The 23,265-nt window shown below is 38.9% G+C and overlaps 1 protein-coding gene across 7 annotated transcripts in view; it reads left to right on the top strand.

Moving 5' to 3' along the window:
- PCDH15 (protocadherin related 15) overlaps positions 1-23,265 on the top strand; it is an 858,619-nt gene that overhangs the window by 94,997 nt on the left and 740,357 nt on the right. For 6 of the 7 annotated variants that reach the window (XM_049810552.1, XM_049810540.1, XM_049810547.1 and 3 more), the window contains exon 2: positions 19,080-19,118. The exons of the other annotated variant lie outside the window; for it this stretch is intronic. The gene's annotated coding sequence lies outside the window, so the exon portion shown is untranslated. The remainder of the gene's footprint in view (positions 1-19,079; positions 19,119-23,265) is intronic. 7 annotated transcript variants of the gene reach the window in all.

Genomic DNA, 23,265 nt, shown 5'->3' on the forward strand with positions numbered 1-23,265 from the left:
TACTATTTTGGCAAAGAAGGAAATAGCGGGGGGAGGAGGAGGTGTTCAATTACAACACAGAGGCAGGGGAAAAAGATTTTAAGAGTAGGTGGAGTTAAGCATGGAAATAAATTATCACAACTGTGGAATCTCTGATGTAGTTGTTTTCAAATAGTTATGCTGGACAAATATGTCAGGAGTGGGTTTTTTGATACAACTTACCCTACTTCTGAAAAGCAAGAAATAAATACCTGAAGGTACCTTCTAGCTCTGCAGTTCTCTTTTTTATTCTGTTGTTCTTAATTTCCCCTTTATTTTTTGGCAAACCTGTTGATTCAAGTAACTTTTGATTCAAATAACTAACTTTTGATTTTTAGAATTCTATTAGTTCCTTCTTAGTTAAAATTAGATGTGAACTAGTGAGTCTCTCGGTAAGTTCTGTAGCCTGTTGGGCGGCAGCACCGTCCTCATTGTGGTCTCACACTTGGTGTGTTGGCCTGAGCCTTTTATATCCCTTTTTAAAAGCTATTTAAAACCATAATTACCATCATGTCCTGCCTATAAAATCATTCTGTTGTGTTTTCCTGCTACAAACAAATGTGCCTTCCTTGTGACAGCTGGCAGCGCATGTAGCTGCCTGTGCTTTCTAAATAAGCTGTGCCTGCCTATGGTATAGTTGTACTCCCTTGTCCTGTTGTTCTTATTTCTTGACAGTATTGTCATTTGTGTAATAATGTCAGATGATACATGAGATGTCTATTAATCTGTTATTTTCATTCATCTCTGCATTTAGTGCCATTTCTCATTTTTTCTTCCTTTTTCTCATATTCTTGGATTCCATTCTTTTAGGCTACTTTACCTTTCATTCACCAATAGGCTTTCACTGAATGTATAGAATCCTAAAAAGTAAAATAAATCTAGTCAGACTACTCTTATGCATCATTATACAGAAGTAAAACAAACCAAAATATTAAATTTCTGGACCATTGTATTATATGGGCAAAATTGCAAGGAAAAAAGGGAAAAGAACGCACAGAAACAGGAGCGTGGCAAGCTGGTGTCTGAATGATTTGTAATGAGAAGCGTAACTGCTTCTTGAATGTATTTTTATTATGATAATTGCTGAAGCAGGAATTAAATACACTGGAATATTCTCTTGGTGCATCCTGATTTTGTGAACAAAAGGGTTTTACGCTCTTGATAGCATGTAATCCAGAATTAATTGAAGAAAGAAAGGACAGTCAGAGTTTTGCAAGTCAAATGCTATATAATGAACTTAAACTGTAGCTCTTAAGAATTTCATTTCTACTGGAACATATTTCGCTGCATAGAAATTTTTATTCTTCTCAATCAGCCCAGTCTAGATAGTAGGAACAGTAAATTTCAATATGTGCAAAGACGTATTGATCTATTAGAAAACTTATTACCAAATACATACTTGAAGAGAAGATACTAATACATACATTTTAAGGTAAATATATCTGAAGAACCTGATGGTTTGAGTGCCTGTATTACTGGAAGACGTAACCCAAAACATGCTAACTGAATTTATTTTCTTGCAACTGCATCATTTATAAGACGATGGCAAGTGGTATGGCAGGATGACTTTGGAGATCATGCTTCCTGTCACAGACGTGCTGGAATTGATTCACTCCAAAAGTAAAACAACAAGGATGGATCAAGCTTCTACATCTCAGTCCTGTGGTCAAAGACGTAGGGGAGGATTTATTTAATCTTAATGATTTCTTGAGCCAGGAGCTGAAAGGCATGTTTGGGTTCATTGACTCAAAGCAACATGTAATGAATTAACTGACAATGCAGCTGTATCAGAAACGGCAGCATCATGATTTATGTTTATATGAAAAGCTTTTCTTGATCTGCTGAGTATTTGGGTTTGCTTTAAAATGGCTAAATCATGCATTTGACATTGAAAGACTCAGATAAACTACAGTAGGAATATATAAAGTTCTGTCTGAAGTAGACTCACATGAAAAAAACACTATTCAGTGTTTCCCAGCTTCACAAGTGTGCAACTTTTTCCTCCTCCTGTTTCTTCCTCAGTTGAACATTCCAGACACTAAATAATCTTGTCTCAGAACAAAATACAGATTAGCAGTGAAAGCTTAATGTTAGATCTGTGGACAGGAGCGTTGAGTTAAGCAGCTGAGGTACCAGACTTGTGATGTCAGGTTTTATACAGTTGGGTTAAACTGTGTTTCTTGTACTCTTCAAGATGTTTTCTAGTGAGGGTGCCTAGTGTTAAATATGGGTGCTTATAGCAGGTTCTTCATTGGTTAATACTGGGATTCATGTTACTTAATTTTTTTATACAGGTTGTGGGGGGAGGGAAGATGCTGTAGCTTACTAATTTATTTCTTTTTTTCAAAACAGCTTAGCTTACATGTTTATTTTACTGATTGCCGTAAGCATGTGAACATGGAAGCAGGCACTCCCCTGCTTATGCAAGCTGGTTTTGTCTTGCTGGGGATAGGATTAGGAATGGATTTATACCCTATAAGCAAAGTTTCACAATTAAAATAGAGAGGGAAGACTGCAAGTCAGAATTGAGTCTCTGCGGGTTGTATTGACAGTTCTTCGTTTAGAGTGCTTTTATTCTAGGGTGCAATTTGACTCCTCTTTAAGATATCAGTGTTTTATACTTCGGTATCCTGTGAGGTTAGGGTGGCAACGGTGCCACTGCTGCATGTCAGCAGGACAGAGTTGCAAAAGCTGATGGTAGAAACTGAGAGAGTTGTTATCAGTATCTTACCGCTGCTCTTAATATTTGACCTCTGTGTTTATCTTTACATTAATTTATCATAAATGAAAAAACCATACTGGCTTCTCTTTGATGGAGTTAAGTCATCAGTAAAGGTACAAATAAGGCTCAGCACTTTTATTTTAAAGCAGTGGTAATTTGTATTTATATATTTGTAAATATGCTAATATTATTCTGATTAGTTTATAGCATCCTCTACTGTGATCAGCGTTGCATGATGTATTTAGTTCATATTGCCTTTTAGCCCTAAAGGGCTTGGTATTAGGAGTGGGTTTGGCACGGGTTTCTCTTGGTGATATGGACTGGAACAGTGTTTTTACAGGAACTGACTGTGACAATGGTATGTCATGTGCTTTCAGGATTAAAAGAAAAAATAGTTACTACAAAATATAACTGCGAATGTAATGCCATGATTTTATAGCTGATGAATTACTTTTTCTGGAATGTGAGAAATACTTGGGCTTTTTTCCTAGAAGAAGCCAGGGTCTCCAAGGCAAAGAGGGCAGGAAGAAGGGATGTCTTCAGAAGAAGTAGGTAATGGGGGTTAACTTGCTTTGGTTGTATGATATTCTCCTTCCTTTCTGAAGACAAGAAGATATGTAGTCTACCAAGTGAAAGCTGATGGTTAAGCTAAAGGGAGAGGGTGTATATCTGTGTTTCTGCTGAGAAGCACACGTGCAACCTAAATTGATACAGGGCAGGAATGTTCCTGGTCTTGCATGGCAGGGCACATATGCATCTGTTATGTGAAGGTACAAATCTTGAGCGGTGTTACTTACTAGAAAATAGTCTTTCTTTTTTTGATTGTTAGTATTTTAATAAAGGCTGTAGAATGTAAAACTGCAAAATAAAGCCAGAAGTATAAGTGGGTTTTATTCTGATGCTAGGTCTTAAATTTTGGCATAAAAATCTAGTATTCCGGCGATGCAGTGGATAGTCTTATCTCGAAGTAAAAATTTTGCTTTGAATTCGTTATAAGAGGAGAATAAAACAAATAATTTTTTTCAGCCTGTAAAATGTATTTTGAGCCTTGTCAGCTTGCTGTTAACTTAGAACCTAAATCTGGAAGTTGCACAACAAATGCTGTTGAATCTTGTGGCCTGATTCCTTAGGCTAGCTTTTAAAATGGCAAGCTAACTCCCTTGTAACTTAAAAATAAGGCTAGGATGCTTGCATTCTAGAAATAGTACCCAAGATTTTGCATCAACTTCATAGTTTGGGTTTTTTTTCCTGTATCGAGTTACGAAGTGAAACATTCTCGCTCTTAACAGAGAGATCTGTTAAGTGTAAGTGCTTTTTGAATTCTCCTTCAAATAGGCTATTGCAGCTAAAAAAAATTTCTATTTTGAGATAGATACTGACATTTTTTGTTTGAAAAGGAGTAATTTTTTAAAATCTCACTGGGCTAGAAGTTATTAATGCTGTTCTCCATCATAAAATTCAAACTATTTTTCTGAGATCTTACTTAGTATATGGCAGTCTTGTTCATGTCCCTCAGTTAACTGTTTCTCCAGCTGGATAGGGATGTATTTTAGGGTGTCATGAATATGACAGCATGAATATCTGACAGCGAGTGAAACTGAAAGATTTTCAGAGAAAAACAGCTGGAATTTTGAATCTGTTTCCACCAAATGGGTGCTCCTCTCCCCTTCCATTGTATGCCAGTGCCACTGTCAACCTGCCACAGCCATCCAATAATTTTCCCCATTTCTGATGTCTTTGAAGGTTTGAGTAGAAACCAGAGGGCATTTTCTGTGGTTTGGTTCCAAGCATGTGTAAACTCAAACTTTGTTTTGGTGCAAACTTTGTCATCTCACCATCCCACCGCCTTTCTGGGTTATCTGAGGAATGCGTTGCATGGCACAAACCTGAGCACAGATCCTGAGATACTCCAATGGCCATTTGTTCCTACTTTTTATTTTTATCATCTTCTAACAAGCTTCTTGGAGGGATAGTCAGGGACCTTTCCTTGTATGTTATGGCAGCACAGTTTTTGTAGGAATCTGGCTGGAAGACCATGCTGAAACCTTCAGAAGCAGACTCTGTCAACCACCGCTCCCATGTTTTCAGGAAACTCCAGGAGACTTGAGGTGCATCTTTGCCTTACAAAAGCTGTGTTGACTCTTCCCCACGTGTTGTAGTTAATATCTCCCCACTGTTTCTGCTCTTCACAACAGTTTCTGCTAGTTTGCCTTAACCTTGGGTTAGACCTGCTCATCTGTACTTTCCCATGTGCTTTTTTCATACCTTGGCCTCTTGTTATTGCCTTCCTGGTGGTACCTCCAGAGGCTGGTTTGAAGAGAGCAGTTTAACTCCCAGTTCATAATCCAGCTTTTCTATCTCCCAAGTTCTTTTATAATTCCCAGATAAATGGCATCTGGCCCTGCTCGCTTGTTACTCCTGTTGTTTGTTTGCTCCATGAGTTTTTAACTGCAGTAAATTTTTTTGAGATCAGTTCTCACATGTGCTCCTCCTCTCTAACCCTAGAGGGATTCTGATATTGGTAGCCTTTTCAAACCCCAGGTGTAGGTTTACCGATTTTTTTGGGGGGGGGGACACGGACTCAAGATTATAAGTAAGATAAGAATAATACAAATAACGCTTTCCAGTGTTGTTTGACTAACTTTGAGGATATAGCTCTTTTGAAATACTTTGAATTAGCTTATTTTTAAAAGAAGAATAACCGCTCCAAACATAGCATGTTTTGAAGTGTAAAAAAATTAGAAATTTAGATTTGATAATTAGACATCTGCATCCCTTTTTCAACGCTGCAAGAAAAAAAACATAGAAAAGCTGTTGGCAAGTAAAGAAATTAATTTCAGGGGGAACAGCACGTGCTGAATATGTGTAGCAAGAGGTCTTCAGCATTGATTAGGTTGACTAGTAGATACTGGTCTAGAGGAAAGTTTTTGGTCGCAGTTCTGAAGAGCCGTAATCACTAACCTTAATAGTCAAGCTGGTAATATAAGGTCTGTATAGCAGTGACATTTATGCTTGAGTAGTACAGTAAGCTGCTACACCAGTTTCTTTGCATTTTTATGTGTTTGACATTGACTTAAAAGAGTACATGGCAAGAAAATAAATTATTTAAACGGAGATGTTATCTGCAATCTGATCCTTTTGCTTTTTACACTATCCCAGCAATGCTTAAATGCAGAGATGTCTTTCATAATCAAATCTTCTTCTGCTAGCACATGCTTTATTTAGTAGTTTGCTTTTTTTTTCACAGTGCAAAATTGGGGAACCAGGAAAGTATGAGTTTGAAAATAATGGTTTGATTATGTTGGTCATTGTGGAGGAAGTTGCTTTGAGGAAATTGTTTTACTTTTTTTTTTTTTAATGTTGATGTAATGTGTGTTATGAAAACCACAGCTTACCAACACTTCTTGAAGTAAACAGTAAGGTCTATTGGGTTTCCTAGTCTTTCTCATCTCTTTTTAAAACAAACAAAAAGTATAGTGCATTACAAGAGAGTGTCCTTACTCAGGAAGGAAAAAAAAAAATAGTGTGTGAATCTTTACCCAAGAGTAAAATCACTTTACTCAGTCTGGCTTAGAATTGCAGCCACAGGCCCAACACAGTCCATTTTTGATTGCCAAATTGTAATTGCAGGCCTGTAATGTGAAACACCTAAAAACTGTACAGTCTTCGCCCCATGCTCATTCTTTAACTGTTAGTAATATTGACACATTATTTTTCCCCATAAATATATCACCAATGATCTTTAAAGATGTGAATCAAAAAGGAGTAAGAAGGTGTCATGATAGCTAAGCCCTCATCGTAAGTTAAAAAGGGACGCTACCAAAAAATAAATCCAAACATTAAAACAAATTAGTTTGTCAAGTCACCACCAAATGCTTCCTTATTAACTTAAAATGGGGGGGGGGAACCAAAACAGGAAGAGCAGGTTGTAACCATGCGTTGAATGAAAACACTATCTTGCCAGACACTGGTACTATAGCTGAAATGAGGATTAAATTCTATACATCCCTGGAGTCCTAAAACGTGCCCGCAGAAAGGAAACAACCCCTTAAATTAAAAGAAAATAGCAGGGGTTTTCTGCACCGTAATAGTAAAGGACGTCCTCAGTCTGTGTGCTTTGTAATTTATTTCAAATTGAATGGAGGTGGGAGGAATCTAGGATGTAATGCATGTTCAGACCAGGATGCAGTGCATGTCAAGAAAGGAGTTTTATGGGTTTGTACCTAAAAGCTTTTATTGAAGCCCAGCAAGAGCAAATGAATCTCTTGAGCTCTGTAGTGGTCCAAAAACCTGTCTCTCAAAGGTTAGAGACATGGCTATTCGGGAAGGGCAGGAGATCTTCAGGGCTGAATTTTAGTCAGCTTGTGCAGAAAGAAGACTGAAAATTAAGTTAGTAAGCAAGGATTAAAATCGGCCCACTTTGTTGCCTAAATTAAATCTTTGAAGCTCTTGGGAGGGGACGGGGCGGGGGGAAGGGTGGAGTCTGCAAACTCCATTGCTTTGTAGTAGGAGCAGGGACTTGGACCTGTTTGAAAGACGCATCGGAATAGTGACAGCTTTTGACTTCAGGAGATACAATGTGTTTCACTGAAATCTTGACACCAAGTTCGCTGGGGTGTTTGTTATCTCTCCTCTGGTAATTGCACCCTGTTTAACTGTTCAAAGTGAGCGATAGCAGTGTTCTTTGAGTGGATCTGTGTGGGCGTTTTAATGGTGGGGGTCCTCATCCCCTTCATGAGAGGAAAGGAAGGGGCTTCCTGGCAGAGTCCACAGAGAGAAAGCACTGGTCGATCCTTTCCTTGTGCCTCTGTTATGACAAAGACAGAACTCTCCCAAACTGATTCACTTCTTTTTCTCCTCGAGTTCGCTGCTGATTTGGAAAGCTTTTTCCTCCATATTCGTGCAGTGCGAATGATTTTCCTCTCCCGTTTGGTTCCCAGGCCCTTCCCTGCAGGCCTTCTCAGGCCCAGGACTGCCTCTAAGAGTTGTTTGTATTCCTCCTCCGAACTTCCACTCCGGAACAGCCTCAGGCAGGCCTGGCAGCCCCAGCTCTTCCCCTGTTATTTATTCAAGCCTTGGACAAGACATGGAGGGGAGCTGAAGCTCTGATGGTTTTGTTGGAAGGGTGCCATGAGCGAGCCTTCTGATTTGAGCACCCCAGGTTGTTCTGTAGACAGCTTAATACGTTAAGATAAAAAATTATATCTAGGAAAAGCGTCTTACACAAAATAATTTCTATACTTACCATACGTATTTATATCTTTCTTTTTTTCTATTTTAAAGAGTCTGAATGGCAATATAGAGGAGAAAAATATTGTACTTTAGAAAATTAAAAAGTTCACACAGCCAAAGAAAAGCCGCATTCTTTAAGTGGGAGGATGAGCGCTAACAAAGATCTGACAGCACAGTTGTCTCAAATTAATTATGAGCCAAAAAGTTCCAAATTTTTCACATATCCTTTCCTGTCTGAAGGGCTTAAAGTACTCCTAAAACTTAGTTTCTAATCAGATTAGTGAAGCTGCTGTCCAGTTCCTCTAAACAAAAAAATCTGATGTACTAGTTTTCAGTTCTTTGTATTGGATCTAGAGCTCCAGTACCAGTATAAGAGACAGTTTTCTAGATTGTGGAAAGGATTATTAATTTTTTTTTTTTTCTGTCCACTATGCTAAAGTTGCTGTTTGACCTGATTTAGAGATTTTTCTGAGGGAGAACAAGGTGATCACAGCCTGTGAGACCCACACTATCCAGAATTGGTACGTATCCCTCAGTAATATTTAAGTAACTGCTTTCTTCTGCCCCAGTAGTTTCATACTCTTAAAATTAAGGGAAAAAGAGTCGTGTGATAAAACTTGACTACAAAGCATAGCTTTGTAGTTTGTTTCCACTCGTACTTATGAACTCTGGTAATTGCAGGTTGGTGAGGGAACACGCAGCATGGGTCTTTTGCCTGCCCTGGGCTGTGTTTGCCCTGTGGTGTTAGGAGAAGTGGAGGGCAGCATTAGTAAAGGAGAGCAAGATGTTTTGGTTCCCTTGCAGAGTACAGTGTAATAAAATAGAGGTGAGGCTGTGTAGAGGACTAGCTGGTATTATGGTCTCGGGAGAGTCAGGTAGCTTCCTGGCACACTAGTGTTTCTTTAATATTTTTTTTTTTTTTCAAAATTCGTCTGTTTGCAATATTCCAAACCTGCCTTTGTTTTGGAAGAGTGTGCATTGTTGTCCAGATTTTAGCGATGTAGCATGTCAAAAGGAGAGACCAGAAGGGTCCAGAGGGTTTAAAATTTTACTTTGGAAAAGGTTGTAAAACCTGATGAAATGCTCATCCTCAGCTCTGCTGTAGAAACCCAACACAAACCCTTTCCCTGCTGGTGATTCTTACAGATCACTTTGCTGGATTTGCCTGATCCATTGCTGGCATTTTGATACTGTCTTACCAGCCCTTGAAATTATTTCAGTTAAATTTTGGCTACTGTGGCATTCTGAACGATGGTCTCCATTGTTCGGTTAGCGTTAGGCTTAACATCTACATAAAGTTGCGCCCCACTTTCTGTGATTTTTATCATCCTAATGATTGCAGCCTTTTTCTGCATGAAAAAATAGATGTCCTGCTTTTTGTTTGCTCTTTGTTAAATTTGTTAATAGGACATTTTTATATAGACAGATACTATCAATTATTTATTGTTTTGGTAGAATATTTTTTTTAATGTATGTTTCAAAACCTGTTTGCTAAACTGATACCTTGTCTAGCAAAAGGAAGCTGCTGGAAGTATGTTTGGTCTCTTTTTGGAAGTCATTTTTCCACCTGGTTTGCTTATTACTTGCTCTTGAAGAGGGCTGGTAGGCTTTCCTCATTATTTGTAGACAGACATGTTTAAAGCTTATTGTTATTATTATGGAATAGACAGTATGAGTCATAGGGGTAACTGCTAGGGGCCTTTTTCATAAACTATGGTTCTTTTTGTATGAAGCATTGCAGAAGCCAATAAGTCTGTAGTATAAAATGCTCCTGGAAACTCAGCGGTTTTTATTGTTGCTATTTTTAATAAAACACAGTGTGTGTATATACTTAGTGAACCACGAAGAAGGGGGGGAAAGTAACAGCAAAAAGCATTGTTCCATTTCATGCCATTTCTCCTGCGGTCTGTGGAAAAGATCCATGATTAAGAAATTTGGATTTTTTATTTTTTTTTTCCTTTTGGTTTCTCCTTTTTTTCCTTCCATCTGAATGTTTTGAGGATTACTTTTTTTTGTGGGAGAATGGGGAAGGGAGACATTTGTCTCAAAAGAAAGTGAGCCATTATTAGTTTTAGGATTTAATAATACTTTTTGTTTGTTTTATGATTTCCAGTACTTCATATTTCTTTTCACTCTCTGCAGTAGGAGGCTGCTCATGGTAGGGCAAGTTGATTAATTTCTTTAAGGTAAACGCTCCTCTGACTCCCAGCAGTCTTATTGTTACTTCCTATATAGCTCAGTGTTTCCCAGCTGTGATTTGGCATCTTTAAGTAACAAGCTTTGTATTTGTGTAAATAAATATGTATCTTTGTTAAATATATTTTGCATGTAGCCCAGTTTGGGGAATCAGTGGTACTTCTGTGAAGTCTCATTTCTGGATTCAAGGGACACCCCTTCCTTTGTGGCTTCATCACGTTGGGAAGCTGTAGCAGACTGAAGGTGACGCATTAGTTTGTGTGTGGCAGCAACAAACCATTTTTGCTTCTGAAAGAGGAGTTTGTCTTCCATTTGAGAGCTGAAAAAGGAGAGAATTTGTTTCGGCTGGAGAGGGGAAGTCTGACTACTGCTCATTGTTGCTGTACTGATGTGCTTAGCATTATACGAAGTCATGCAATTATTTTACCTTGCAGTTTTCTCTTGAATCCTCAGTTCCACGTCATAGCTTATTTGATGTGAAAATTTAGACAATAAAACTTCAGAAGAATCTTTAGTTGAGTATTCAGGTAACTGCTGAGGCATAAAAATCTTACCTAATTTTGTCAAATTTTGGATGTATTTTTTTCTATACAATTGATGTAACTTGAAAGTTAATAATGTAGGTTCATTGGGATCTGAACCTAGAGAAAGGTAATTTTTTTAAAGTGACAAACCAAAACATTCAAATATACTCCTTAAGATGTATAGGCTTAATTTCAAATAAGTATATAGTGTATGTCTCAGGCTTCAACAGGACTCGTGCTCACTCAATTTGTAACAAAACTGATGTAATAAGACAGTTTCTGTCTAGTTTCTTTCCCCTGTGGTCTTTCTGTTTTTCTTCCCTCATGCATTCCTAGTTTAGTTTATCTGTGGAAATAAGGCTTATGTGATCATACAGCCTCTTGTATGAGCTTATCTGTTTTCATTTCTCTCCCCCACACTAACAGGTTTTGAATATGTTGAACAGTTCCAACCAGAATTGACAGAAAGGTAGAAATTTAAAAGAACTGATTTACTGAGTTTTATGAGAAAAGGCTTCTGGATAAAGGATAATGCTGTTAGAGTCCCAGCTGATTTTAACTTCCAAGCCTTGACTGTTTTCACTCTTACACATGCAGCCGGCTTAGTGTCACGTAACTCATTGTCAAATTTCATGCTAACTGCTCTATGAAAGATATTTTTCTTAGAGTGAATATCAGGCCCTTATTTTGGCAAGTCCTTGAAACCCTGCACTGTTAGGATGCTGATAAGATTCTGATGTCTACCAGCAATGGCAAAATCATAATTTATTAGGCTATACCTTGCAGGTTCTGTTGGGTTGCAGACACAAATTTAATGTGTGTGTGTGGGGGGGGGGGATTCAGTATGATCTGTTTAGAAGAGGGAGATCAGTCCCCCTTTGCAGAAAAGCAGAGTATCAGGCCAGACGGACATAGGGGTAAACACAGAAATGCTTGGGCTTTTGGACAGAGGACTGTTCCTGGTTAGCATTTTGGAAGGTGTTTTCATGTTTCTGTAATTGTCCTCATTATAAGAAATCATCCCTTCATCTTCTTGTCTCCTGGATTATTTCCAGTTGATGATGTCCTCAAGGCTTCAGAGAGGAAGGAAAGAGATAAGTCTTTGTCTTATCTTTTCTTTTTTAAGACTACTTGCATGTATATACAAGTGTGGTTTGTGTGTAGGTCGAAGTTTCTTTCTCTGTCTGTTCTGGGTACAGTTACAAACTATTCCTGAATGGGGGGGGGGGCAGGCAAAAGAAGAGTCCTTATTGCAAGTGCTGTGGTGCCTAATAGAGTTGTTCATAGGGAGAGAGGAAATCTCCCGTTTTGAATGGTTCAAAGTTTTCTTTATGTGCATGACCCGTGTACAGAAGGAAGCCAGTGGCATGCGGAGTCAGGTTAACAGAGTGATTTCTGTAGCCAGAAGTACCTGACTGGGAATTGGTTTGATGACCTCATGGTTGATACTCTTTCTTCAGTAAACAGTTAAGAGGGGAGAAAAAAGGTCCTGCAGTACCACTGCATCAGAACCACTGATTGAAACTGGTGGCTTACATCCCATTAGTCTCTCCTTGGTACATTGCTAGTTATCTTTGCTCATAGGTACAAATACTGAAATAAAATATTTATGCTATCTTTTTTCCTCTGCCTGTGGATCTCAGGCTTAATTAACTTAGCACTGGATTACAGATCTCTCTTCCCTCCCTTGATTTGCTGCTGCAAGAGCTGTTCTTCACTGGGGAAGAAACAGGCTCAAAATGTGTGCCTGATCTTATGGATCCCAAAGGTGAAGTTAACAAGTGTAATTTATTCTTTTGGCCAGTGTAAGTTCTGTATTTTAACTGCTGTGTTAAACCAGGGAGGTTCATATAAATGTTTCCATAGGACATCGAGTTAATTCCAACTTCACAGGTCATAAATGCGCAACCATGGAAGCCTTTACTGCCTCTGTAGCTGTACCCGCAGTAATCGCCTCCAGAAGATAATGTTATGCTTCTTCCGAAGTGCTCGCTCATGTCCCAGGCAGTGGAATTTTTGGATTGCAATGAGGGAGATGGGCTTTTAATCTCTACCATTATCTACATGGACATTCCCTAAGCACATTTGGGAAGGATCCTTCCCTGTGAAAGCATCGTGTCTTTTCAAGCATTGACGGTTTCGATGGTAGTAAAGGACGTCTCTGATTTTTATGATCTGTTAGACATCTGTTAGTTCACAAAATTTTGATTGCTGGTTGTTTGGTTTTAGCCATTTTTATTGGCAAAAGTCTTTCACACCTTTGCATAGAGTAAGTAATACTACACAATTTTCATCATTAGATGTCTTTTTCTGGATGATTTTGCTTTTTATGCTGAATGTATGCTGCTGAAAATTTACATTTACTGAATCTGTGCGTTCTGCAGCAAAGGTAGGAAAAATTGTTCTAGCATATCTGAAAAGTGCAGTGATTTTCTTGTAGTGGTAAGTTACGAAAAAATCATGTTGGATCATTTTTATAGGAATTCTTAGCCAATAAGAATTTCAGAGAGCAGGATGTAGTGAATGACAGGTCTGCTTCTGGAGCAGCCTTTAACTTTTCTTTTTTTTTTTCTTTTTTTTTTTTTTTTTTTTTTTTAATTTCCATAGCCTTACTTTCATCTGGTTAGCTTTCCTGGAGCATGTTGCTGGAGAAGCACGTTTAGGTGACATCTCTGCTGGCTTCCTCTTACCTCTTCTGGGTTCTCATTTATTTTGATGAAAAGTTCCACTGTGGACAAACCCAGTGCTAAAATTCTCAGCACTTTTTCCTCTTCAGTGACTTGCTAGTCTTCAAGTAATGAAAGCAAACAGCAGATTTCTTTTTCTTCTGTTGTTACTATCTCGTATCCTGTGGCGTTGTATTTCACAACCTGTTGTTTCTCACCAGCGGAGTCCTTGATAATTCCTTTTAGTCTGTTTGCAGAAAGAGAGGCAAGTTCAATATTTTCATGCTGTGTGCAGTGTTTTCAGCAATGTCTGGAGTTCCTGCCCAAGAGAAATTTTCCCCACAGGCTACAATGAGTAACTGGCAGTGTTGCTTGCTATTATTAATTGCATGCAAAAATTGATCTTAGAGCTGCCATAATTTAGTCGTACTGTTGTGTTCAGAAGCCAGATCACTTAGACCTGTCATGGTTTAAGATGGTTCTTCAACCAAACGCTGTCTGTGGCTTCAGAAGTGAAGCAGTGTAGCCTGTGTAAAAGCTATGTGTCTTTCAGATGTCAGGAAAAGGTCTGTTTCATCAGTGTGGTGTGGAATAACTGTACCGTGAACATCGTTTGAAACCAAACAGTGTGTCCAGGGAGGGCTGCAGGTACATATTTACCAGTAGCTTCTGCAGTGGAGTTGAAGATGACCAATGACTACAGGATGCTGTTGTCTGGCCAGTGCATGAGTAAAAGTGGATGGGAGCTGGAATCAGTCCTGGGTAAACCTTACCCCAACTACACGGCAGAGTTTTCTGCTGGTGTAATTCCCCTGTTTCTTGTGAATAGTTATGACACCAAGAGGAATATTGTCTTTCAACTCTTTATTCTTGGATGTGCCATCATTGCTGGTTGAAGTGATTTCAGAAATTAGAGGTAAATATATTAATTGTCTGAAATTTTCCATTGTTATCAACATGTACAACCATGAATACTCTGTTCAATAATTGCTGCTGAGGCCAATTCAGTAAGTTTGGAGAGGTCCCCAGCTAAAGAAATCTTACATCCTAGTAATGAGAATATATCATAAAACAAGATAGGGTGAAAATCTTTCTCCAGAAGCCTCTCACAGATAGGAAGTCTTGAAACATTTTGTGAGGTGGGAATCAATACTATACAGGTTTTTTTGATGTTAGTCTTTGCATGTGTGTTTAATTTTGAAATATGTGTCTACTTCAGCAAAGGAGAATAATTTTAAGGAATGAAAACAGTGTATACATAGCATGATGAGACAAAGAGCTGCTTTAGATCATAGCTTTTTCTCAAAGACAGGTCTAAAATGCATACAACTTCTGTAATTGCTATCTTAACTAAATTCAGATCAATCTGTGACAGTTGTTAATTTCAAAGAGTTTCTAGTAGCCTTAGAATTACAGAATTCATCAGATGGACTCTTTGCTCTCCAAAAGTGTAGATATCCATGTGCCCATCTTAAGCTTAAAACCAACCAATCAACCAACCAAAAAAAACCTCCACCAAAAACCTTCTAAAAAACCTAAAAAACCCAACCACGAACAACAAACCAACCCTGCCTAAACCCCCACCCCCTCAACAAAATGGTTAAGTCCTGTACTGAAAGTAATTGGGAGTTGCATGTGTATTTTTAGAACATTATACTAAAGCTAATTCCTGGTGTACACGTCATTTACTTTTATTAATGGCTGATATTGCAGAGCATTATGTGGTGATTAACATTTTCTTAATGATCTTTTGGGGAAACTTTTTCCAGCGAATATGAAATGTTTGAAACTACTTCTCATCAGTTCATAGTATTCATGATGGAAGTGTTGTTTATTATTATTATTAGTATTTAGCCTTTCCAAGTCTTGGAAGGCAGTTTGAAGGCTTTGTTCTGAAATCTGGGAATCAGTCCAGACGTAGTGGGACCTGTGAATAGCTTACCAAATAAACTTTATATGTGAAGGAAGGAAGATAATGTGGTATTAACATATTTGACAATAACCTCCAATGCTAGTAGTTAGAAGGTTTCCAATAAAAACATTCTGCAGCAAAGACATTACCTTCTCCACTGAAAGAAAGAAGATGCATAACAAAAGAAGAAAAGAAATACCAGATAGATAATTTCAAACTTGACAGTTCTGTAGCTTTATTTTGCTGTATTTGATCAATTGGCATGTCAAATATACCCATCTTTCTGCCTGAGGGACTTTTTTTTGCTGCTATGTTTGCCACTGGCATTTACTGGGGTCAAAATGCACAGACAGTCGCAGGCTTTGCTACATCTCTGTATGGTTTTCCTACTTGTGCGCTGAGAAGCGAGGTGAGGTGAAGTTAGAGTATTTGAAAGATCCTTTCTGTGCTGAAATTGAGAGGAAACACTTAGGAGAGACAAGCTGTCCCTTCCTGGGGTTCCTTGGTAAGTAACAGAATACAGACAGTGCAGCAGGTGGAAGTGAAAAGCTGTTCATGGGTTCAAAGGCAGCTGCAGGAAATCCCAGCTGCTCTGGCTGCTCAGGGTAAAGGTCCCTTAGTGGGAAATCCATACAACGCAGATCCCGCCAATAGCTGGCCTGAGATACTTGGTCTGTCCAGTAACTGGCCCTGGATCCCAGTCTCCCCAGTTGCTGACACAGTCGTGAGCCGCCCACAGCCCCACCCCAACAGCTGGTGCAGACCCCGTTACACACACCAACATGCACACGTGCTGCTTGAACCCTCCAGTCCCTGGCCTGAGGTGCTCGGTCAGCCCAGTGACTGCCCCTTGGGTCCAGTTGCCTCCAGTTGCCTGATTTTTCTCAAACAAAAATAAAGCGATTGCTGGTTTGCCCCCAGTCTCAGCTGTAGAGGGCCTGATTTGCACAAAGCGAGATCGTTGTTTGGTTGGTTTGTTGGGGTTTTTTTCCTAAGACATGTTAGAGGAATCTCCAGTCTCTTAAATTATACATTGGTTTTGGCAGATCTTAGGTGGCATAGGCTGGATAAGGTAGCCAGAAAGGAAGAATTTAATGACATGGTCTTCATTCTGTCCAAACCTGGGGTAAAACGCAGAACAGATCCTCAACTATTGTGTTGTACTTGCTGGGGACCTGTTCCTCAGTTCTGAAAAGTAATAATAACTAGGAAAAAATTACTCTGTTTTGGGTATGTAGCAGTGAGCTGTAGGAATGCAGGATTTTAGCTAAGATTTAAACTTTTTTCTCTGTAGCAGATGCCACAATTTACGTACTTCTCTGTGCTCCTGTTCGTAGAAGTAAAGGGAAGTGTTCTTTAGTCTCCTCTTCCTTGGTGTTAATGCTGCTGTTTCTTAGTTTTGGTTAAATATTTTTATCACCTTTTCAGTTGTGTTAGGAATCTTGAACCTATTTTGATTGCTACTTACATGAGCATTCTTCTTATCACAATATAAATAACCAGGACATAGAGAATGTCAAACACTTTGCTCCTTAATATGTATGATCTCAGTGGTTTGTGAACAAGATCAGAGCTGTGACTGAGATCCACATTTGATCTGGTAAATAGGCATGTGCTGTTCAGCTCAGCAGGATTTGCTGCAGCATTGATGACTGGGGTATTACAAATACTTGCCCGGTATTATACATATTATAATTACTTGCCTGATATTTGTATTATAAATACTTGTCCACTGTCAAATTCTCTTCTTTACATCTTCTGTCCATCTTCTAAGACTTTTCTTAGGGCAGATCACTGAGAAACATATAACTTGAGAAACTTCATGATACTGTAACTAGCCACAAAATGGCAAGGGAGTAATACAGCAGATGAAAGGACATGGGGAGCTCACATCCCTGGATGCCCAGTTGATCAGAGGCAGGGCCAAGTGGAAAGTAGTAGCACAGGTAGCGTACATCCTTTTCCTTTTTTATCCTGGTGAAGGAAGAGAAGTAACGCTTTGTATCACTGCAAGCAATAGACTTTATGGAAATTTTGACTTGTTCCTAGCCAAAGCTTGCTTGGGGCAGGGGAGATTTTGGTCTCCTCAATTACTGTTTGACAGCAAAAATACACAGTAAGAAGGGGCAGCTTGTATCTGGAGCTCTAAGGCCACCTGCCTGTTACCCACCCAGCATGGGTTCTGTGTGAATAAAAGGCTACCTCTGCCCCTAGTTATACAAGTATTGATACTATGGCTGGTCATAGTCAAGTGCAAACATGAAAAAGATTTATGTTCTCTTTCTTGCCCCCCAGTATGATGCTTGTCATAGGTGCTTGGCTGGTGTGTCATTTGGGGATGCATGGACTTGAGCTAAGAATAGCCTTGTCCTGGAGCTGAAATGTGTCAGTCTGTTGTACCTATTATTCCTATCTGCTAGTCCTCCTTATTCTGTCCAACTCTGCTCTTCAAACCCTGTTGAATTACTCATGCTGGTAATGTTCTAACATAAATAGAGAAGATCATGAATAAGCAAAGAAGAATGTAATTGCTACCTAGTTCACGGGAAGGCTGTGTTTCAGACTGTGAAAATTGCCCTCAGCAAAGGGTAACTGTCATTATTTCGCATATTCCAGCAACAGCAAGAAACTCACTGTTAAGTTCTAAAAAGTAGGCTGCTGTGACCAAGGAGAAATAGTTGCTGAAACATTTTTATCTTGGGCCTCATAGCTGGTCACTGAGAAGGATACATGATTTTCTGTGTGAGGCAGGCTTGACCCTGGGCTGATAGATATATGTCCTTACTCCCTGACTGTCTCAAGGGCCTTGTCCATCACTGCTTTGGAAACGTCTGAAAGGGATAAGACAGTGCTTTTCTTAAGGTCTGAAACTGTATTGTCCATCACCTGTGCTGTTTGTTTGTGCCAGAGGTGCATCAGACACTCCTTAGTGTCTCTGGAAATAGTATCTTAGAAACAAAGTCAGGTTTTGGGCTTAAGCTCCTTGTTTGCCGAGATGGATATCGTTGGTTAGTAGAGTAATGCTTCTAAAGACTGGTCTTCTTTAATTCTCTGATGTTATATGTCTCACTAGGGTGAAGGATCTCTACCGTGTACTCCTCTAGCTGTGTATGGGGTCAGCAGTTACTTCTTTCAAAGTTCACGTGATCAGCTAACTTATCTTTTCCTGAAACCATTCTGGAGTCTAGAGCAGGAAAACATGGATAAAGTGGGCACAGAGGGCATTTTTGTCTGCAAATTTAACACAACTGAGTCAGTTTGATTGTCCAGCTCTTTGCACTGATTTCTAGTTTGCCTGAAGGTAAATGTCCCTTATTGTGGATACTTTCTAGGTAGATCATGCAGATGTTGCTCTACCAGGTGGTTTGTGAGCCTTTTCTTTTAAACACCAGTGTATTGCAGCAAAACCGAGTTTGAATCTATTTTCTGCTTCAGGAATACTCATATGAGACCTTTGGGGCTCACCCTGGGTAATTTCATGACTGACTTTGTAATTCTTCCTGGTATCTAATAATAAAAAGGTATATTTATTAAGAATTTGGTGTCTCAACCACTACATTTCTTATGCCTTATGAAAGAATTGCATGGAACTCTTGTGCGTGGCCCTGATGAATACAATACCTACTTGTTCCTGTCTCGTTCTGCTTTGCTGGATGTATAATAATTTCAATGTGCTGAAGATTCCCAATGACTGTAAATATTTCTTACGCTTCTGTAGGAAAATGAATACTCTGATCCCTTAAAATTATCATCCTGTAGACCTTTTTGTAGAAAACTTTTCTTAATTTATTTTTTCATGTTTTCCATAGCTTTCTGGTCCTTGTACATTGATTCTTCTTCCTGTACAGGTAGAACGTTCTGTTACTGTTGTTCGAATAGTGATTTTTAATTTGGGTGGTTGTTTTTTGTTGGTTTTTTTTTTCTGTCAAGTCGGTGGGTAAGATTAAGAGTAATTTTGGAAATCTGCCATCTTGGTATGAAGCCTTAATTTTAATGCCACAGTGCATTTTTGCTAATAGTGAAAATGTGCCTTGAATAATACAGGTGCTACCGTGATTCTCTGCATTTTTCTTCAGGTTAGATGTGAAAGTAGATGCAGAAGCACTGAGATGTGAAGTGCTTAGGGTCCCTTAGCATTGAACCAAATAAAAATCTTGGCATTGAAACTGAGCTTTAAAGTTCACCACAGCTGTGAGGCTGCCGCCTTGTATTCCTGCCTTGCCATTTTACTTCAGAATTTCTTAGGAATTTGAACATGAATAATGAATTTTAACTCTGTTAAAATTGGATTATGACTATAAATATTTGTATTGGTATGCATTTCTGCAATATAAATCAGTGGAGTTTCTCAAAAGTGCCATAATCAGGTTCTGAGATGGTGGTCCTTATTCCTCAATATAAATGTGATTAAACCATTAAACAAGACAGTTTCTTTACTTCAGCTTTTGTTTCCATCTGCTCTTTTCTTTGGATCACCTTCTGAAGCCTGTCTTTTTCCATTTGCTGCTTCCTCATGTTCATAAAGGGAATATTTCGCCAGCTCAGCTGCTTTCTGCAAAATCAGCTGCTTCAATGCTCTTCCTTACAAAGAGTAAGAAACATAATTATCTCTTAATAAACTGATACATTTTGGATAATAAGGCTAAAGGCTGCAACCAGTTAAATTTGTCTGTATTTTCTCTAGTGGCCTTAAGAACAGACTTGTGTGGATATGTATAATAATAATAAATATAGGGTAGCCTGGACTTGGATGTGGTGGTATTTCCACGTGAAGTAATGGTAAGATCATTCCTAGGCTGGAGAATCTGCTTTGGATATCAATATTGTAAAAAGATAATAGACTTGGTGCACAAAAGAGCCACAAAAATGATTGAGGATGCTTGATTTGCAGCAAGAGAAAAATGAATTGTCCGTTTCGTTCAAAGAAGAAAAGACATGAAGTGTTTTAATGCAACTTCTGTCTGCATAAGTACTTACAGATTATGGAATACTAAAGGACTCTTCAATCTAGTAGATGAACGTGTTAGAAGGCCTGTTAAATGGGATCCATAGCTAGAGAAACTCAGATAGCAAATAAAGCCTGAATTTTCAACAGTCATGTTTAAATAATTGCTGACAGTTTACTGAAGGATGTGTTACTTTCTCCACTAATAGAAGTCTTAAGGAATGAAACATCACTGCCTCCCACTTTGCCCCTCCCAGTGGATAACAGGAAGAAAATCTGTCCCCTGTGCTATCAAGCAGTTAATCCAGGATGGTCATATTTAGGACTTCTTCTTTAACCATGCATACAGGGGTATCTATGAGAAATATGGGGAGGGGGGTGTTGATCCATTCATCAGTAGTTGGAGCAGTAGAAATTTCTCAACACATTCCATCTTCATTACTATGATTCTCTTGAAGCTGATTATGTAGAACTTGCTTGGGTCCTTTCTACCAAGTAGTTAAAGTGTTAAATTTTATGTAGTTTGAACAACAACGGAAAATAATATCAGCATGTTAAAGTACTTGTAATAGAGAAGTACAAAGTAGAAAGGTTCTATTAGTATGAGGTGAAATGTGCTTCCTCACTGGCATAATGAAGAAAGATAGGCAATAATCTGACCATACCATATACGTTCCTTTATTAATGTTAAGTGACCAGATTACAATCAAGCTAGTATGTGCTCAGCAATGAGCCTTGCTGATACATTGTTCGTACAAAAGTAAAATTATTCTTCATTTCTTGCAACCCAAGTCAGGGGATCGTTGAGGCCCTTTCTCTTCCCTCAGTATTATTTAGGTCCAAAGCATAAGGTGTGGTGTGTTGTCTACACCAAAAGTACTCCCTTTTTTGGAATAATTCTTACAGGGAGATTGAGTCAGCCCTAGCAGCAGTCCTAAGTTGGAGATTTGTTGCCTACTTGCACATATGATTGCAGGCCTGTGGCAAACAGTGATGTGTAAACCCCTTCTTAACTTTCTTTTCTTCCTTCCTCTGGGTGTTGTGTCTTCCTGACCTGCAGTTTTTGGCTTTGTTTTGGTTTTTTTTCCCCCACTCCTTCTATGACTATGCACTGTTTTCAAGTTTTCATGACTTGAGCGGTATTTAAGGATTGTGGTTCAGAACCTTAAGGTATATGTGACGTTGGTGCCAAGGTACTGACAGGAGTCAGAGCTTCTACTTCTGTAGCATGAGGTTGGCACCAGTTCTAAGTCAGTATTTTAGTACAGGTAAGTCCTAGTTCTGACTTCTGCTCTCCTTCTCGCACTGCCCCATGCATGGAGGTTCTTTTTTCTGAGCTGTTGTTCCTAGATGCAAATACCATAAGATATGGAAGAAACTTACTGTGCAGTTGGGGTTGCTGAAAGCACTATCGTTTGAGAGTCAGAGCGGGAGAAGGGCAGTTAAGGGAGGGAGCTACCAGCAGCATTTGTTTGATTTGAAATGTTTTCCACAGTAACTTTTTGAGTTTAGAAAGTTCTCTGATTATCAGTACTAATATGAGGTGATTTAGGTAGGCAAGGCTACTAAAAGTTTTTTGTTAAGCAAGTCAAGCAGAAAGTGCATCAGCAACGTGTTCCTGATGCTCTAGCTGTCTCAGTATCAAATGATAGAGCTGCAGTGGCTGGTGGCACTGGCAGTTTACTGGCTTTTGGAAGTATACAATTGATTGAGATCCTTGTTTAAGGAGAAAAGGAATCTGAGTTTCCTTGACATATGTCACATGAGTACGGGACATAATGGCTAGGGTACATCTGGACCTGGGGAATTTGCACAAATTAGTGTTGCGAGCAGAGATGGCATCTTTCAGTGTACAGTAGTAGGCGAGCTGATTAAATTGTCCCTGTACAATAAACCATGAACTTGCTTGAAACATGAGGGAATGTTTGTAGGATAGGAATATGAATAGAAAAAGTGTGTGTGTATCAGAGGCAGGCGGTGTCAGCACCATAGTTAAAAAGCCTGTTTCCAAAAAATAGCATAACTGCCGAAAGATCTTAATTAGATAATGCTAAATTTCAGTTGCTATTTGCATGTTAGCTTTCATCATCCTGCACTTTGTGCTGGTTCTTCCTCTCTGTTATCCTGAATAAGTTGATATGTCTTGGTCGTTCAGGGGTATGTTGAACAGCCTCCTTTGGTAATACTGCAAGAAGTGACTCCTGTTCTTCCCCCCCCCTCTCTCAGTGAAGGGTCAGAAATAGGCCTGATAACACATGGGAGGAACAGAATAAAATCTTTAGAGAACTGATTTGGAAAACTGAGAAAAAAAAAAAATCATCATATGCATGTGTAGTAACATGTGGAACAGGCAGTTGAGAGATGCTTTCTTTTCAGAGAAATGAATGCTTTTTTCTTTTTTTTGTTTTTTGAAGGGAATGCTTGCACTAATACTGAATTTATAATAGGTAAATGCCTAGGTATGAATTATGTGGGTTTTGTAGTCATTTATCCTCCATCAAGGCGTTTCAACCAAGATGTCAAAAGGAAAAGTACGAGGGAAAGAAATGGCACAATTAGCAGTTAATTTAAAGTAACTAAAGTGTATTAGGCCCAGTCAAATGAACTATTTTATTTTTGTTCCTTGTTGTTTGTAATCTCGTAAGTATGAGTCATTTAAAAGGCAATCTGGCTTGGTACAGTGCGTGCTGTTTTATAGTGTTTTCTCCTTGCCAGCATGAGCATTTCCTTGTTAATGTTTCACATCTGTTCTTTGTAATTTAGTGATTATGTGCAGGCCTCTGTGTCCTCCTTGTTTATTTTAAAAGGACAATGGGAAGCTTCATTTATGTGAGATTAAATCGATGTCTGTGACTTATTAAAGTTTGGGCATCCTGGACCGCTTCTTTGCTGGTCTGTGTAAATGAATATTTTTAGCAGAAGATTAAAGTGTGGATGGTTGGAGAAAGCCGGTAATCTACAGTTAGAATCAGCTGAATGTTTTAGAATTGAGTTGACATATGTTTGCTGGAGATTTATATTGCTTTCTTATCAGTCATGCGCAGGGTCCT

Source organism: Accipiter gentilis, chromosome 9 (genome assembly GCF_929443795.1).
Source record: "Accipiter gentilis chromosome 9, bAccGen1.1, whole genome shotgun sequence".
Classification (NCBI taxonomy): domain Eukaryota; kingdom Metazoa; phylum Chordata; class Aves; order Accipitriformes; family Accipitridae; genus Astur; species Astur gentilis.